Here is an 18,428-nt window from a genome sequence, read left to right on the forward strand (position 1 = left end):
GTTCCGGCCAAATGGACCTGGACCAGTTTACAGTAACTGGAGCTGTGTTACCTCTGTGACTGAAGGCCGAGGGTTACCAGTAAACGTCTTCATGGGAAAGATCCTGCTTCTTCTCCTGTTTCACTGAAACCACAGAAATCTCTAAATATCAGTTCCCTGAATATAGACAGATTCTTACTCGATGGTGAATTACTCAGTTCACTGTCACCAGAGTTTCCCTCTTTAATGTTGTGTAGACGTTGTATCATAGACACTGGATTGTGTGTGTTGGGGGGGGGGGGGGGGGTTCATGTCTGACCTGGTCCGACCTCCACTGAGGAGCTCCCCCAGCTGCTAGAGGCTAAGTGGCTGCAGCGTCTTGTTGAAAGCTCTTAAGTCAGCATGTGGAAGTGGAGGAACAGTCCCAGCTGTGGATCCTTCAGAGTCGAGCTTCCTCCTCCTCCTCCTCCTCCTCCTCCTCTTCCTCCTCCTCCTCCTCCTCCCGTCTGCAGACGTTATTTGTTCCACGTGTCACCGGAGGGTTTTTTATTGTCTTGTGAGGACACGGTTGGAAACCACAGCTGGCCTCCAGTTTACATTAGAGTTGGAGTTGTGTTAATATCAGTGAAGTACGCGTATGTGTGTGTGTGTGTGTGTGTGTGCAGCTGCTGGATCCCAGCGTCGGTGAAGAAAAGCTGTGAACTGGTTTTCACATGTACAGAAGAAACAGATCCAGACGCAGTCGTCCATTATAAATAGATTTTAAGGGTTTTTAAATGCTGTGATTTGCTGTGGAGCTCATCTGCTCTGAACAGACCTGGAGTCTGAGCCACGTGCCGCTCGGGCCTCGTTCAGGGCTCAGAACCCGCTGAAGATGAGAAGCAGCAGATTCACAGTGAAGCAGCTGAAACGATGTGTGAACGTGACGAGTAAAGTTTTATTTAGAAACTTGAGATTTGACTGAACCCACGAGCTTTCTTCTAAAAATATTCCTCCTCTGTCTTTTCAGCTCGTTATAGTTTCCTCTCGTGTCTTTGATCATTACCCCCCCCCCCCCCCTCTCTCTCTGTGTAAATGTCACAGCGTTTAGTTTTTCCTCAGCGTGGAACCTGGAGACATTTTGTTTTTCAGGATGAGCTTCCTGCTCTCGAGATGTCTCCGGAGAAGGTCGAGAGCTTTTCTTTAAATATGGAAGAAAACGTTCGCTCAGACTCGAGGGTGAACTGAGATGTTGGGGGTCAAAGGTCAAGGTCACTGAGTTGTGATTTTATGAGACGTTTTTAACCCCCTGAACGGCCTGAGGAAATTAAATTAAATAGTTAAATTGGATCAAACATTCAGAGGATGACCTGATGGAATAAAGGTCAAAGGTCAACATCTTATTAATCCAAACAATGACCCCATTAAACATCAGGTTGTTAGTTGGCTGATGGCTATTAATCCTACATTTCCCATGAGCCTTTGCAGCTGTTTCATGGAGAAGTTAGAAATCTGAGAGTCAGACACTGAATTAGAACGAGAGTAGATTGTTCTTTAGTTTTATCGTCACCGTCCAACATCGCCCTGTGATTGGAGGCTTCTTGGTGAAATGCACCTTGGGAGTTGTAGCTAGTTATAGTTAATGTCTTTTTAAGACCAATTAGTTTTAATGAGTTTGGCTGTAGCAGACTGTTGATTGGAGGAATGAGCTGGAGTTTTCTCCGAGCTGTAAAGATCTGAACTCCGCCGGGCGAGTGATCGTTGTCATGTGATCGCTGGTCATGTGATCGATGGTCATGTGATCGATGGTCATGTGATCCTCGTGTTGTCGTGAACACAGGGCCTGATCCTGCAGGAGGTGATAATGAGAAACGACGAGCACGTCCTGGTGTCAGGTGTTTATTTAAAAAATGTGATGTTCGACCCCCCCTTCCCCCCCGCCTCCGTCACCAGCCTGCGTGTGATTCGTCAGCAGCTCGCTGGCGCTCTGGGATCTCAGCTTCCTGTTTCTGTGCTCGTTGGCTCTTACCTCTCTGCGTGCTCCCTCCCTCCTCTCGTCTGTTTCCTCCCTCGTCGCCTCCTCTCGCCTCGCTTCATTCTCACGTAATTAAATCTGGTTTCCTCCTCCACTCTCTCTCTCTCTCTCTCTCTCCTGTCACATGGTGCTTGAGCAGAGGAACCCCCCCCCCCCCCCTGTGTGAAATCACTCAGTCTGATCTCCAGGTGGAATTAATGTGTCGTAATCCACTGGAGTAAACTCGTATTGAAACATCCTCTGCAGCCGAGCGACTCTGGATTGATGGAAGATCTCATGTGGTTTATGAAACTCACGAGTTCTGCTGCTTCATATGTCGTCTTTTATTGAAAAGAAAATCTGGAAATATTATATTTTAATGGCTTTAACATGGAGTTTGTGAGAGTTGTTGATCTGGACGACTTTTCAGCTCCGACTTCTTGCTAAGTAACAAAAAACATAAAATAAATAAAACAAATCTTGCAGCTTTCAGGGACTCGTCACCATGTTGTGTAAAGTTGTGTTGCTGATCCACAAAACACAACTAGAGCCTGAAAGACACAGTATATTTAACAAATCGTCAATATATGTTAGAAAAAATTGCTGAATACCTTTTTGTAACATGTATATGTGAGCAGCTTCTTCAGGACGCCATGACACCTGCTCCACGTGAAACAGGAGCAGAAACGATCACACACACATTCCTCTCCCTCTTCTCCTCCGTCTCTTCTCCTCCTGCAGATGTGACGGCTCCGTCCCCCCCCCCCCCCCCCCCCCCCCCCCCCCCCGGTGCAGCGGTGCGTGGGGCCGAGGCTCGGTTACAGTATGTGGGTTACGGCGAGTGGAGGAGACGGAGGCAGCGATTTGAAAGCTGTGCTTTAGTTCCGCTGTGTTTCTCTCTCTCTCTCTCTCTCTCTCTCTCTCTCTCTCTCTCTCTCTCTCTCTCTCTCTCTCTCCTTTGACTCATACATAATCATCTCTCTCGCCCGCTCTCCTCCACATGTGGTAATACTATCAAAATGTCTGTCGATGATGAATCCCTTCAGCCGGGATCCGGACAGAGACTCACAACCGAGTGTTATCGACTGTTTCACTTTATGAAGTCATTGAGTTGTGCAGCGTTTGGAGGAGATGTGTCAGTTTTTAAAACCAGTAGTTTTATATATGGTTTATTATAAAGTGTTCACCAGTGGCCGCTGATGTTTTTGGCTTCTGACACTTTCAAAAAGCAACGTTCATCACTGACTAGTGGGCGTCATATTGTCATATCATCATATCTTCATATTGTCATATGTTGTTTTGGAGATGAGAGAATCCGTCCAGTTTGATTGGTTCATTTGAATCACATCAACAAACTGCAGCGTTGGTTTTTATTGACCTTTGACCTGGAGTTCGATTCATTCAGGTCGAAGCAGCTTTTCATGTCCGTTCACCTTCAAATATAAATGTCAGTGTCATAAACTCTCTACCTCCCTCTCTCTCTCTCTCTCTCTCTCTCTCTCTCTCTCTCTCCGTCTGTCTCTCTCCATTCAATCCCATAAGCCCCGGCGGGCGTGCTGGCACACAGGCAGCTGAGCACAGCTTGACTTAACTGGGAGCTGGGTCCATTCAGAGTCAGCAGCCAGCCTCCAGTGAGTCGCTCTGAAGTTCTGACTCCACTGAATCGATGCTCGACGCGCAGGAGACGCTCCGGCCGGTTTCACTCAGGAAACAAAACCCTGCAGACGCTCTTCACGTCTCCGGAGACTCGACAGATACAGATCAGAGAGGAGAAATCTCAGACACAGAATATCTCTATAATATCTTCCTTCTTTAATCTCTGACTCCTCGATGCTTCGTAACCCCAGCTCTCACCGGGCAAATCGGTTTCCCACAAATTAAGTTTTATCTCTCGTCTGATTCACGGTAACGTCCGGTTCCAGTTTTTCAGTTTTTCTTGGATTAAAATGACATCAAACTGAAACCTGATCTGTTGAGTGATCCGATGACCCGGGTTGAACGGTGCCCGCCCATGAGAGGAGCTGTTAAACTGAACACGCCTGCAGTGCAGCAGTGAGGTCAAGGTTGTTTGACAGAAACCGAGAGTGAGAACAGGAAGGAGACGACTCCTTGTTCAACCTTTTGAAACCGTTTAGTTGATGTTCAACCTGGAAACTGGAGAAAAAACGCTGCAAATCAATTTTGAGATTGAACGCAGCCTCTGGCTTTGTTAGGGGGCGTGTCAGAGCAGAGGGTGGGCGTGGCATTATGCAAATAGTGAGCACTGTGACATCACAACAAGGAGGAAGTGAAGTCTGGACGACTGACGAGGAAGAGACGTCTGTGCTGGAGAGAAATTAAACACAACACAGACTTTGTGATTTTATATTTTACAGAACTTCTACGTTTCATTTAAAAAGCATCAGCTCCTCGTCTGTAGCTCAGATAACGTAATGTAAATAAAAATGATTTCATGTTTTCCACAGACCTAGTACTACAAAGCAGTTTATATAAATATATTCATGACTAAGAGCCAGATTCCCTGAGACTGGATCTGATTTGTGTCTTTGTGCGTCCTCACAGCTGATCCCCTCTACGTCTGCTCTGCTGGAGCAGAACTGACTGACTGACACGACTCGTGAATTATCAGTTAGCTGTGTTGAACTGTACGACTCTGGTTTGAAGGGTAAAGTAGCTCCTCACGTTGGCCTCTGATTTGAATCTGAATCTTTTTGACCGATCGGGAAACAGAAGCCGGGATTCAGGAGAAACATGTTTGTTTTTCACTGCTCTTGTTGTTTTGTGCCTGCAGCTCGATGGTTTCTCCTCATGTCGAGAAACAGAGACTCTGTGTTTACTGACGCCTCAGGTGGACGATAAACCCACTGAGTGTGCGTGTGTGTGTGTGTGCGAGTGTGTGCGGGTGTGTGCGGGTGCATGCGTGTGTGTTTGTGTGTGTTTGTGTGTGTGTGTGTTTCTTTGATGGTCGGTTCTCTTGTTTGAGCCTTTGAAGGTTTCCTGGTTCTCGGTGGATTCAGACTCAACGTCTCTGAAACATAAACACCTCCGTCCATACAGACACACACTGCTGTCATTAATATACACTTTATTAACATGTTATATCGTTTTTAAATGTACCTGCATCATATCTATATAAGAGGAGGCCCTCCCAGTTCTGTGGTCTGTGTATAGTGACTCTATATATACATTTAAAATGTGTATTTGTTGTTTGTATTTTTCATTTCATGGGTTCTTGAGGATAATTGGTTGTTCAGGTGTTTCTGGGGATGTGGGGGGGGGGTGGGCTCCTTCCTCACCCGTCTCCATAAGCTCTTCCTGTCCGGGTATTAAACGGGGGATCTGGATGGCAGGCATGTGTCTGCAGCGAAGGATTTGGCTGAACATCCCCCCCCCCCGATCCCAGCGGGGGTGAAAGCTTCTGCTCCGAGCCCCCGAGGACGAGAGGCTGAGACGAGCTGTATTCACCATCACTCCTGATAACTGACGGCAAGAAAGAGCGTCATTATCACCAGTATCACCAGTACCCTCTCTGTGGTGGAGATGAGAGACGCAGCGTTCAGGTAGAAGCTCCTTCAGACTGTAGAAACTCATGAGTTCATGTTTTACTGGAGCCAGAAAATCAAATCAGGACAAGAGTGAAACAAAAGGCAGAGCATCTGTCATCAGAGATCTGTCTAATCTAAGACCTGATGTCGTCTCAGCAACACAATAACACAATATATCAACACTTTCATTAGAGGAGAACATTATTATTCTTGTGGTGGTTTTACAGGCTGAAAGATGATAAAACATTCAGTCAGAAGTCGTATCATCAAACTACTTCAAAAGATCTTATAATGAAATTTAAAGGATTCAGATTTGATCACATATCTCCGCTGAGGCTAACCCTCTATCGCCACGTTAAGACACTGGGGGGGAGGGGGGATTATTCATGCATCCAGACAGTTTTCCAGATCTGCTTGTAATTTGTTCTTTGTTGGTTCAGGCCTTGTCCCTCCACAGAGTTTCCTGTGAATCCGTTCAGTAGAATCTTTAACACACAGACAAACACTGATGAGACGTCATAAAGAAAGTGCTCACTAGTGACACCTCAGGTACAAACAGGTTATAACAGCCTAATGTGTAAAATATTAACAGTAAATCCTAAATCGAATGTTCTTATAAAATCTAGTTTTCTTTTCTAGGTCGAGTGTTGTTACAGATTCTTTCTCTAATAAATTATATATCCAAACAGTAAAGTACTACATTATTAAAAAGGCCTGAAACCTTCCTGTTAGTTTATGTAACGATGGAGAATGAAAGTGGAAGATTCAAGTTTTATATTTTCTCTGTCGACGATTCCAGACGTTGAGTTTTGAGCCGTTCGCTCTCCTGCAGTCAGAACCTGAGCTTGATTGACAGCTGTGTGTTTTGATGGATTTCCTCGACGCTCTGTGTGATGGTGTCTGTGGAGCTGTTTACAGTAGAGAACCCACACGGCTGAGCTTTAGAACCTCAGCTCACAGTTTGGACTGAATGTGGTGAGAACCCGGTTCTGGTGTTCTGCTCGCAGCCGTTTGTGTTTTCCTGTTGAACTGGTGGTTTTCAGTGGAGCGCAGCACAGAGGAGTTGTCTATCTGATATCAGGGAGAACTCGGCTGCCTTCCTGCTCGTGGCCGAGCTGCTGCCAGACCCACACTTTGATTCTGGAGCCAGAACCACCCAACACGATCCCACTGGGATGTGATGGAGAGATGGAAGAAACAGAAAGTCCCGCCAGGAAAACAACCAACCACAGCAGGTGTTGGGCATTAGCTCGGACTCGTATCGGTCTCACACACGTACATGTGGTTATTTAAACTTCATCCAGTCATTAGGCTCGAGACTGAGTCACCAAGCTCATGTGTTATTAACCGACTGTGGATCTAATTTTCAGCTCAACGAGGTCTGAGTCATGAAAGTAAGGACCATGGATCCAAATTTACCTTTTATATTATTATATATGTTCATGTCCCAAAGTTCTGTTCAAGTGACTAATCCAACGTTTAGGTAACAAAGTTATGAATGTCACACAAGAGTTCCCAAAGATATGTTCACGTGTCCAAAGTCAGTTAAGAGTTCCCAGTCACGCAGAACGTTTCATAGTCATGATCAGAAAGACGTGTCCCCTGGGGACAGACGAGAGTCCAGCTCATGTCTGAGGAAGCAAAGTCGTGTTTTAATCCTCAAAGCAGAACTCGAGTCAGTGAGATCGTCTCATTAAACATCCAGACGCAGAAGTTCTTCACTTTTAGTTTGTTAAAGCAGAAAAGTTGTGGCTTCGTTCGATTTTCTCTTCTGTAAGTTTTTGTTTTTGATTTTGAAGCTGAATGAAGCTTCGATGTAAACATCTGTTTCCAGCTGTTGGTGTTCAGACCTAAACTCCACAACAACCTCCTGAGGAAGTCGTGACCATATTTAGAACTGGGAGAACTTTAGAAAAACTGTTACGAGTAAAACAGACGTTTAATAAGTTTATGATTCAGTCTCATAAACATTCTGAGTCTCAGAAACAGAAAATACTGGAAAACCAAAGGTTGAGTCGAGAGAGGAACGTGAGTAACAGCAGCTTCGCCTGCAGTTTGCTGAGTGAAGCACTCTGCCTTATTAGAGTGTGTGTGTGTGTGTGTGTGTGAGAGTGTGTGTGTGTGTGCGTCAGAGTGGCAGATTATGTGAGTACACAGGGGCATTGTGGGTAGTTCCCTCACACTTTCTCTCTGCCTGGATACAAGAAGCTCGTTCAGCTCTTTCCTCGACTTGTCTTTACTCTTCATGTGTCTTAGTGTGTCTATGTGTGTCTTCATGTGTCTTCATGTGTCTTTGTGTGTCTTCATGTGTCTTCATGTGTCTTTGTGTGTCTTCATGTGTCTTAGTGTGTCTTAATGTGTCTTTGTGTGTCTTCACCGCTAATGCAGCTCAAGTCTTCTTCAAACCGCTGATGTTCATTTAGTGAATAATGATCATTTAGAGTCAAACAGACCACAGTTTGATTGACAGCTTGTACCGTCCAATGAGTGCAGATGGCAGGTGTAAGTGGGTGTGTCCTCGAGCTCTCATTCAGGCCCCACCCCCACTCCTCATTATATCCATATAAGTATTTACCTTGGTCTAGCTGCTGGTGTGCAGAGGAACACTCCTGCAGCTCCTCAGCTCCGTGTGGCCCCGGTGGTTCGATGCCTGGTGGCTGTTTGAACATGAAGCAGCTGAATGCTCCGACTGGAGGAGACGGATCTGTTCACTCTTAATGTTTTATTAAGTATTAATCTGTCGGCTCCATTCTGGAGAGCAGAAGACCGGGGCCGTGTGGTTGTTGGCAGGAGGTTCACAGACACTTCCAGAGCAGCCAGGGAGAAAGAAGAACCTCGTATTCTTGGTCTGGACTTCTTTCATCCTCTTTTCACGCTTCACACATCGTCCCCGACCATCTGGGCGCCGGCGGGTTCCCGTCCTCGCCTCCATCTCTCATCCTGCTCCTTTCACCACGTGTCCGTCCAATGAGACGCCTTCGGTCGAACAGAGTAATCTGTAATTATCTCCCTGCTGGGACTTAATTACATCAACGAACTATTTAAATCTGAGAAACGACTGGACTGAGCCGAACCAGACTGAGCCGAACCAGACTGAGCCGAACCAGACTGAGCCGAACCAGACTGAGCAGAGCCAGACTGAGCCGAGCCAGACTGAGCCGAACCAGACTGAGCCGAACCAGACTGAGCCGAGCCAGACTGAGCCGAACCAAACTGAGCCGAACCAGACTGAGCCGAACCAGACTGAGCCGAACCAGACTGAGCAGAACCAGACTGAGCAGAACCAGACTGAGCCGAACCAGACTGAGCCGAGCCAGACTGAGCCGAACCAGACTGAGCCGAACCAGGACGGATCAGGGACATCTTTCTGACATCCTGACCTTTAGTCCTTCACTTCCTCTCTCTGCTGCTTCTACTTTCAAACACACAACTCAACATTAGAGGGAAGAGTTTGACGTTTGGTGAATATTCAGATTCTGGTTCTTCCCGAGCTTCAGATGAGGAGGTGGACACTGTTCTCATGTGTGGTTTCATGTTCTCGGCTCGCTGGCACAAAGTCTCCCACATCCTCAGAGGTGGATTATGTCTTTTATTTATTTTTTGGCAAAAGCACCGAGCTGCAGGGAAAAGCTATTATGTAAAATATGAAGCTTTGGAACAATTTGTGCCTGATTTTCTGCATCAGAATGAACAGATACAGAATCAGCAGCGTTTCAAAGAGCGATTTCAAACATTTGTGCATCTGAGCTGGAACGAACCATCACGACAGCTTTATCTTCTGGTTATCTCTTATTTTAACAAACAATCTTTCACATAAAAGTTGAACATCATCATATAAAGAGTTTTAATTGACCTGGCTTCATTCACAGGAACATTTGTTTCTCGGTGAAGGAAGCAGCAGGTTCTGGTGTTGAATATCAGGCAGGAGACAGAAATAAGATCCAAGTATCGACTAGTAAACGTGAAACCAGAAGCTGCTGAGGAGGATTCATCCGTTCACAGAGAGAAACGTGAAATTCATCAGGTTGAACAGTTTAATCTCAGATTCTGACACCTTGAGAGAATCTTTTCACATTAGAAAGAAAGATGAACTCGATGGATCCCAATTTATTAAATCACATCAGAAAAGAACAACAGGCTAAATACTAGAGAAGAAAAAAGAGAAGTGTTTTTTTAGAACGATCTGAATATTTAGAGTTTTCCTTGTACTTGTTTGTGTTTCCTTGTTTTCTCACCTTCACACTAACAGATAATTCATCCTCCAGCTTCATCAGCTCGTTCTATTAACCTGAAGTAGAAAAACCCCTCTGAGCTTTAATTTCTCTTATTCCTGCTCCCACACATCTTCACTCCCACTGGAACCACTCAGAAACCACAGCAGTCGGTTCTCTGCAGCTCCGCTCAAACATAACGAGTGTGTTTTAAAAAATCAACGATAAAATAAAGAACAAAAGCTGCAGCTTGTTTCTCAAAGTAGTAAAATCCTCTGGAATTTAGAGCATCAGTGAAAAAGCTCAAACGCAAACGTCTGTGTAAATAATAGAGAAGGTGACGGAGCAGCAGCTGTGACAGATGCTTCAGAACAGAGGCTATAGATACCAGAGCAGGACGGAAATAACCTGCAGGACGACACCTGTGATAGAAAACCAGTGTGCTGGAAGAGAAGAGGACGTTTGTCTCTTCTTCTGTGTCTCACTTTCACCTCCTGTCTGGGACGGAAACGTGCAGTTCCTCTAATGGCCACTAGGCTGTTGAGAACATTGAAGGGAAGAGTTCAAATGTTTCTCCCCTGAGAATTTGAGTCAAAACTCCAGATGTAAGTTCCTGTAACGTTCGTCATGATGAAGAGTTTTAAAATAATAAAATAATAATTGTGTGAAACGCTGAACGTTCCTCATTTTCAACAGTCGCCAGTGAAGCCGTAGAACTGCTCCTGTTTGGTTGTGTTGGTTTTCACCTGAAGCTGCGGCAACACAACAGATCGAGTCACACAATCTATTTGTGTCTCACTCCCACTGAGACACAAAGGTGCTAAAGCCAGATTATAACAGTGTGAGAGACACAGAGCGACACAGACATGAATAATTAACATGTTTACAGACATTTTCAGTGGTAGAATATCATGTGATTATATTTGCTGCTGCAGCTGCTGAGTTACAGAACGACGTGAGTTCAGTTTGTCAGTGAAATATGATGTTTGATGTAGAACAGATGTCTGAAGATATGTCCATGACTTGCATGTTTATTTATGAGCTGCAGGAGAACATGACGTGAAGCTCATCTCTTATCGTCCATCTGCTGCTGATTCCATCTCTGTGAGGATGAGTCCTCTCAGAGAGACCAAGCTTCAGGCCCTCGGTTAGGGTGAGGGTGAGGGTTAGGGTTAGAGTGAGGGTTAGGGTTAGGGTGAGGGTGAGGGTGAGGGTTAGGGGCAGCAGCAGAGTTGACCCTCGGTGAACTCACCCCCGCCCAGCATCTTGGAGAGTCACTCAGACTAAAGTCATCGGCTGCAGATGTTTGTGTGGTTGGAAAAAATGTCATTACATCTTTTATACGACTTCATTTAATGAGGCGACATGAAGTCGTACAGAAACTTCGCAGGACATGAAAACTGTGCAAGAAATGACTCTGAATAAAGTTAGTAATTCATTTATGACTTGTTCTCTGAAGTGAATTCTCAGACATGAATTCACACTGTGACCTCAGAGGAATCTCTTTATATCAGATCAACGTGCACTTTAATTGAAAGAAGCTTTTTTTTGTGACGTTAGCTACTCGACCACTTTTCTATTCAAGATTATTGTTCTTCCTCTTCATCACGTCCCTATGGCTGTGAAGAGGAGGAGGTTGGACAGAGCTAGGAACAGGAATGTGATGAGCAGAGTTCGATACCCCGATCTTGGCCCTGCCGTGGTTGCGTGCTGCCGTAGTGCCCTGGAGCAGGCGGCGCAGCTTCCTGTCACGTTGGCCTCCAGCCAGCCAGCCGCCGTCATTACTCCTCGTCACTGACAACACTTAGAGACACAAGACAACAAACAGGCTCTGGCCCCGTGTCCTCATGAAGAGCAGAGCGTGTCCATCTGTCTGCTGGGACCCATGTGGCGTCCTGGCACCGAGCGCCGTCTGATGGCCGCCTCTAATCCACCATGAGACCAAAATACCTCCTCCTCCATCAGATGCTGAGGCTGTGAGGCGAGAGCCGGGTTCCACCGAGGCTGACGGTGGAGGGAGGACCCCCCCCCCCCCCCCCCCGTCCATCCCTCCATCCTCGTATCTGTGTCTGCAGACGTGAGGTCCCAGCAGGCCGAGGCTTCTCTGACTCACGCTTTGTGCTCCAGCTAAAAACGTCTCGACACACATTCTCCTGGTCCCCGACTCGCTCGCTCTCACCGGCTGAGCTCCGCCCGGCCGGGGGAACAACCGGGTTTCCTCCCTCGGCTGACGTGAACGATTCCTCGACGCGCTGATAAGAGCTCGACTGAGGATAACACACAAAATGCCTCGTAGTAGAACCGGCTGCTGGTCTGATGTGAGGATCAGTCGTTTCTATTGGATGTGAAGTGATGAGCATGATTTCCCTGGAAGGAGGATCAGACGGGTCGGACAATGGCAGCTGGTCGGCGAGCGGGCCCATGTTGGCAGCTCGGGGGGGTGGATGGATGTGGCAGCGTGTCGGTGGACCTGGATGAGGCTGTGACACAAACAGTCTGGATGAAGGATCCTAGCTGCAGGATTCTTTCTACGTGAAGAAGAACTGTTTGTACAACACGAGAGTATTTATCTGATGTTGTGTTCACAGTCTCACGCTAACCTTTGACCTCTAATCTGAACTCCAGCCTTAAATCCAAGTGAATATTTGAAGAAACTGTGTCGATGTTTTCACGAGAGTTGGATTCATGGAGAGACTACCTGAAAACAAGACGCCTCAAGTCGTCCTGAAGAAACAGACGAAGAAGAACAAGTCACGTGACTGTTCCTCTCTGAAGACGAGTTCCATGGAGCCGACGTGAAGCAGCCGCTCGCTCCTCTGGGAAATCTGAAATAAGCTGCTCTGGCTCCGAGACTCAATGTGGGCGGATCCTTTAGCCACAGAGCAGCGAGTGGGCGGAGCCACTCAGGGATTAAAGTATCTGAAATCAGGTTTTGTTCTTCTCATCGAGCGTAAGAGACTCAGCAGCTTCTATTCACTCGTTTACACTCTAAAATATGAACTGTTCTGAGACTCATTGTAGTGATTGTTTACATAATGAAACATCAGAGACGTGACTCTGACAGTTTGACCTCTCGGTGCTCAGAGGAATCCGACTGAGATCCACCTTCATGTGTCTGGATGCGTTTCAGGAGAAGATGATTTCACCTCTGTTGGTTTGTTTGTGAACGAGATGAAATAAAATCTGTTTTACAGAGAATCTCTGAACTCGGTGGACGGATGTGGTTTGAGTTCGGGAAGAACTCTTCACGTTCTGGTGCAGATCAGGCGACGGATCCTGGATCAGTTTTTAATATCTTTGACATTATGAGACGTTGTTTTCACAGATTTCTCACAGAATCGTTCGTGAATCTTGATAAAATAATCCGCTGTGTTAAGAGGACGGATGATTTGAGTGTGAGAGAGTGTTTGTGTGTGGGGGGGGGGGTGTTTGTATAACATTTGTTGGATGTTTCACTGAAAACCCAACATATGAACACCATATCAGAACAGAGGTACACAGGGATTCATCTTCTGGGGACCATGAATTTTTATATGTGGATCTTTAATGTCCCGATCACATTAGTTTCGTGTTTACGTTCAGTTTGGAGCCGTCACGTCACAACCTGTCAATCAATCAATACAAGAGTAAATATGGAAAATAAAGCAATAACTTGTTTCATTAATAATCTCTTTCTTTTTCTCTTTCTCTTCCATGTGTCCGTCTCCCTGCGCTGCCGTCTGATCTCTCAGGTAAGAACATGTAACACGTCTGTGCTTTAACACGCATGTAGAACTGAGTCTGATCTGAAGGTAAAAACCAGTCATACCAGTGTCCAGTCAAACTCAGGCTGTGGAACAGAAACTTTGTGTGACTCGAATGTTTCATGTGAGTTACAGCAACAAAAATTAGAGTTTTCAAATTTCCCCTGAGCAGAAATCTGATGTGTTAAAAAGAGAAGAGGGAGAAAATCATAACTCCTCCAGATGAAGTGATGATGAGATTTTCAGATGAAAAGAAAAAGGTTTAGTTTGTAGAGAGTGAAACTCGAGGCTGTTCTCAGATCTGATGATCAGCTTCTAACTTCTAATCTTTACACTAAATTTGGATTCGATGGTTTTCAGTTTGTCTGATTTCATTTGAAGGAAACAGGATTTAAAACAGATTTAAAACAGATGTTTGTGACTAAATGATCAGCAGTGATTAAAATGAATCTTTGGTTTCAGTCCTATATGAAAATGAATCAAACTGGAATCGTTCATCTCATGTTCTTGTTGTCCCTCAGTCGTAGTGGAGTATTTTCACAGCGTGGTCTCAGAACCCGGAGTCCTGAGCTGTGGGCTGATCTCTGAACATGCGTGGGTGAAGTGTCTGGACGTGAAGGAGCTCTGACACGTCTCAGGCTCTGCTCTCGATGATGTGATTGTTGAGTTTCTCAGACGTTTGTGAGTCTCACTCCAGCCTCTGACCTTTCCACCAACACTCCTTCCATTCGCCTTCACGCTGTTTCTTTCACACCTGAGCCTTCAGCTCTCTGCGGAGGTCGAACACTTCTCACAGATCTGAAGTCAGTCCTGCTGCTCGGAGACGTTGTCCTGCAGGGACTTTGAGAGCTTGGTGTTGAAGTGGTATCGAACCAGAGGACACGTCTGTGGCTTTGGAGGCGGCAGGCGTGTGGATTATCTGCTTAAGGAGCCGATACTTAAAGATCCAGTCCACTGAGGGGGGGGCAGCAGTCTGTAGAAAATAGAAGGGACACAAAGAAAGAGAAATGGACACTGTGTGGACGAGGTACTGGGAAACCTCCACATTACTCCCACAGGAGCTTCCAGGACTTCTCCTGAATCCAGAGACATTAACACGGAGCTGCTTCCTCTCTGCAGATGATTTCTACTCTTTCATAACAGAGGAGATCGAGATATGAACCTCACGTTTCTTTATGATCCGGGTTCGACCCCCATGTGCAGAACATCCTGGTGTCAGACTCGTATGTTAGCCCCTCGGCCTCGGGGTCTCGATCTAATGATGGCGTCCTCTCCACAGCTGGTCTCTGTTGTTCTTCTCTGCAGCGCCGGTCGAGACATAAACAACAACAACTGAGTTAAATGGGAGGCGTGAATCGATACGGCCAATCAATGACCTGCACTCTGCTGTAAAGAGAGGGGGGAGGGGCTAATGGTTTGATTGTCTCCCGTCTCCACCAGTGAATTTAACCAGTTCACATTCAAAAGGAACTTTATTTAAATGGCTAATGAGACAAAGTCGCTCTCGCACCTCGAGGTCGAGCTGATGAACTCCAGCTGAGCTCGGTAATTAGAGAGAGGGTGAAGCAGGTGGTGCTGCCCATCTCAGTGTGTGTCTGTGTGTGTGTGTGTGTGTCACAGCTCCTCAGTTTAATTACAGCTCTTCACTGTCCTCATCTCTTCAGGACGACGTGAAGACGAGTGAACACGTCTCGCTAAGATCTCTGTTCTTTTTTCTTATTAAATCATATTTACATGTTGAATCTGTGAGAAATACATGAAAAGATAAAACATGTTTTTGGCTCATTTGCTGCCATCTTATCAGCTAGTGGACACAAATAGTTTACACCCACCTCACGTCTCTGCCAGTCGACACACACACACACACACACAGAAACACACACACACACACACACACACACACACAGAAACACACACACACACACACACACAAACATATTTAACTGAGGTAACTTGCTTCTTGTAATTTTCCTTTCACGTCACAATTAATAGAAGAAAAAACACATTTAAAAACATCTAGTGGCTGCTAGAGGAACTGCATCTCCCGACAGAGAGCTGGTATCAAAAAACAAAAGAAACAACCGAACTAATAAAGAATCTGTTCATGATTTAAAGATGAATGTGTTGTTTGAGGTCAGAGAGTTTTAAAAGACAAACCAACTCTTTGTGAGTTTCATGGGATTTGTTGACGTGTAGAAAAAGTCAGAATAAGGTCAGACGTTAAAAAACACTTTAGTTTGAGTCGAGACCTAAATCCTGAAACTTCCTCTGAGATCCCTGTTGATGTTTTTAATCTGAACTGGGATCAGCTTCAAGTTTGAAAAACCCTGAGCTCTGAGGACAGATCAGCTCCTGTGTTAGAGTCTGAGATCAGAACAGAGCTCCTGTCTGAGGAGTGGAGATGGAATGAGGACGAGTGCGTGAAGATGAAATATGATTCTCAAACATATTTAATAATGATGTTGATTCTCAAACAGCTCAGGTGCGTCTGTTCAACGAGAGCCTGAAGAGGGAGAGAGCAATCCTGTTAGAACAGAAGAAACATTCCACCTCTGCTGTTTCCATATGTAGCTGCCTCCCACTCACACACACACACACACAGACACACACATACTCAAACACACACTCACACACACACGCTCACACACACACACACACACACATTGTGTTCTTTCTGCAGACAGATACAGTGAGAGCAGGTTTCCATCGTTTTTTATCATAAAACCGTCCAGATGCTTTTATTAAAACGCAGGTTTTATCTTCACATTATTACATCACTATGATGAATAATAATAATAATGATGATAATCTCACAGTTCTACCATTTTATTCTGTAATATTACAACTATTCTTGTAATATTAAGAGTTTCTCTTGTACTAGTACGATTCCATTGTTGTTAATTTACCACTTTGTTTTATTCACAAGTTTTTCTCACGTTCGAACTTAATGCTCATAATATCGGATATTTAAAATAATGAAATAACATTATAATAATATAGTGGCTCTTGTACTCGTCGTATTCGTGTGTTTATTTATATGTAATTTGTTAAAGATGTTGAGAGATAAGATTTGAGCTTCGTGAAGATTCTTCCCAAAGTCCCTTGAAACGACCGTTTCCTTTGTCCGACACTCTCTCACTCTTTCACTCATTCTTTCTCTCTCTCTCTCACTCTTTCACTCATTCTTTCTCTCTCTCTCTCTCTCTCTCTCTCTCTCTCTCTCTCTCTCTTGCACTCTCCTCGTCAACAGAACGTTTAGTTTGCTCTTAAATTTCCATTCGTCACTCGGTGTTCATGCAGCGAGAAGATTTCCCACAGGATACCAGACATTTCATTCTGGCAAATAGGACAAATCTCACAAATCAAACAGTCCAGCAGGAATGTACACACAGACACACACACACACACACACACACACACACACACACACACACACACACAGAGAGACACACAAAGACACACACACACAGTTTATTGTTCAGCTGATCTCATCTCTGTCTGTAAACTTTCTGGCATCTCGTTCACTGTGTCAGAGAAAAAACAACTTTATTTTCCTCCTGGCAACTTCTGAGGTTATAAGCTGTGTGTGTGTGTTTGTGTGTGTGTGTGTGTGTGTGTGTGTGTGTTTGTGTGTGTTTTGTGTGTGTGTGTGTGTGTGTGTGTTTTGTGTGTGTGTGTGTTCGTGTGTGTTTTGTGTGTGTGTGTGTGTGTGTGTGTTTTGTGTGTGTGTGGTTGTGTGCGTGGGTGTGTGTGTGGGTTGCAGTGGCTCTCTGGACCATGACATCATCTCAGTGGGTGTTTGCACGGAGTCGACTTCTCGTTGGTGCAGCAGCAGTCACATGATGGATCCACCGGGATCGTCCGACACATGAAACACACAAACCAGCTGTGACGGACGTGTGTCCACTGTCCTCAGATCAGTTCAGTGTCTCATCAGGACGCTGATCTGCACGTGCTCGAAGCCGGAGGTCATGGATCATAGTTGTTTAGAGTCTGTAAAACTGGACAGATATTAATTCCTGAGTGTTGAACCTTCATGGTGTGTGTGTGTGTGGGGGGGGGGGTCAGGTGTCACTCTCTCGCTCCAGATAAACCTGAGCAACATGTTAATTCACATGTGTTTGAATTCGCTCTTCTCTCTGCGGCGTGGGAGCATGTTCATCCACATGTCCTATGACCTACTTCACATTCAGGGTGTGTGTCTGTGTGTGTGTGTGTGTGTGTGTGTGCCTGTGGTGTTTGATGTTGTGGTGTGTGGGTCACTTTGGCACTTTGCCGTCCGTCCTCACGTTCACACCGGAAATTAGATGAAGAGAGAGAGAGGACGAGGGAGGTGGAGCAGGAAAATAGAGTGTGTGTTTGAAATGGAGAGAGAGAGAGAGAGAAATAGAGTGTGTATTGGAGAGAAAGAGAGAGAGAGATGGAGGCAGGATGAAAGCCTTGTTGGCCGACAGCCCGAACCAACATCACAGAGGTGTGTGTGTCTGTGTGTGTGTCTCTGTGTGTGTGTCTGTGTGTGTGTGTGTGTGTGTGTGTGTGTGTGTGTGTGTTGGAGGTGACGTCCTGAGGAGCAGCTGAATGAACACACACTATATTTTTTGTTGGTTGTTTCCTGATCTGAAGATTCCATCTGATCTGTTAGTTCTGGTTCCACGTTGTGATTCATGGACTAAAGAATTCTGTATCATGTACGTCCTGTGGTCTACGTGGGAGGAGTCTACCTGAACTTGACTCTGATTGGTTTGTTGGTGGTGGTGGGGGGGGATTATTCAGTGTTTTTATCCATAGTCTGTTTCATCTCTTTCATCTGAGCTTCAGTGTCATGTTCCTTCATTCCAACTAACACACACACACCCCACACACCCCCCCCCCCACACACACCCCCCCCCCCACACACAAACACACACACACACACACACACACACACACACACACACATTGATCAATATTAAAAGAT

The 18,428-nt window shown here is 45.5% G+C and overlaps 1 protein-coding gene across 1 annotated transcript in view; it reads left to right on the forward strand.

Moving 5' to 3' along the window:
* The window catches only part of dbn1 (drebrin 1), a 47,260-nt gene that overhangs the window by 10,038 nt on the left and 18,794 nt on the right, over window positions 1-18,428 (forward strand). The gene's annotated exons all lie outside the window — the stretch shown is intronic.

Source organism: Pleuronectes platessa, chromosome 15, assembly GCF_947347685.1.
Source record: "Pleuronectes platessa chromosome 15, fPlePla1.1, whole genome shotgun sequence".
Classification (NCBI taxonomy): Eukaryota; Metazoa; Chordata; class Actinopteri; order Pleuronectiformes; family Pleuronectidae; genus Pleuronectes; species Pleuronectes platessa.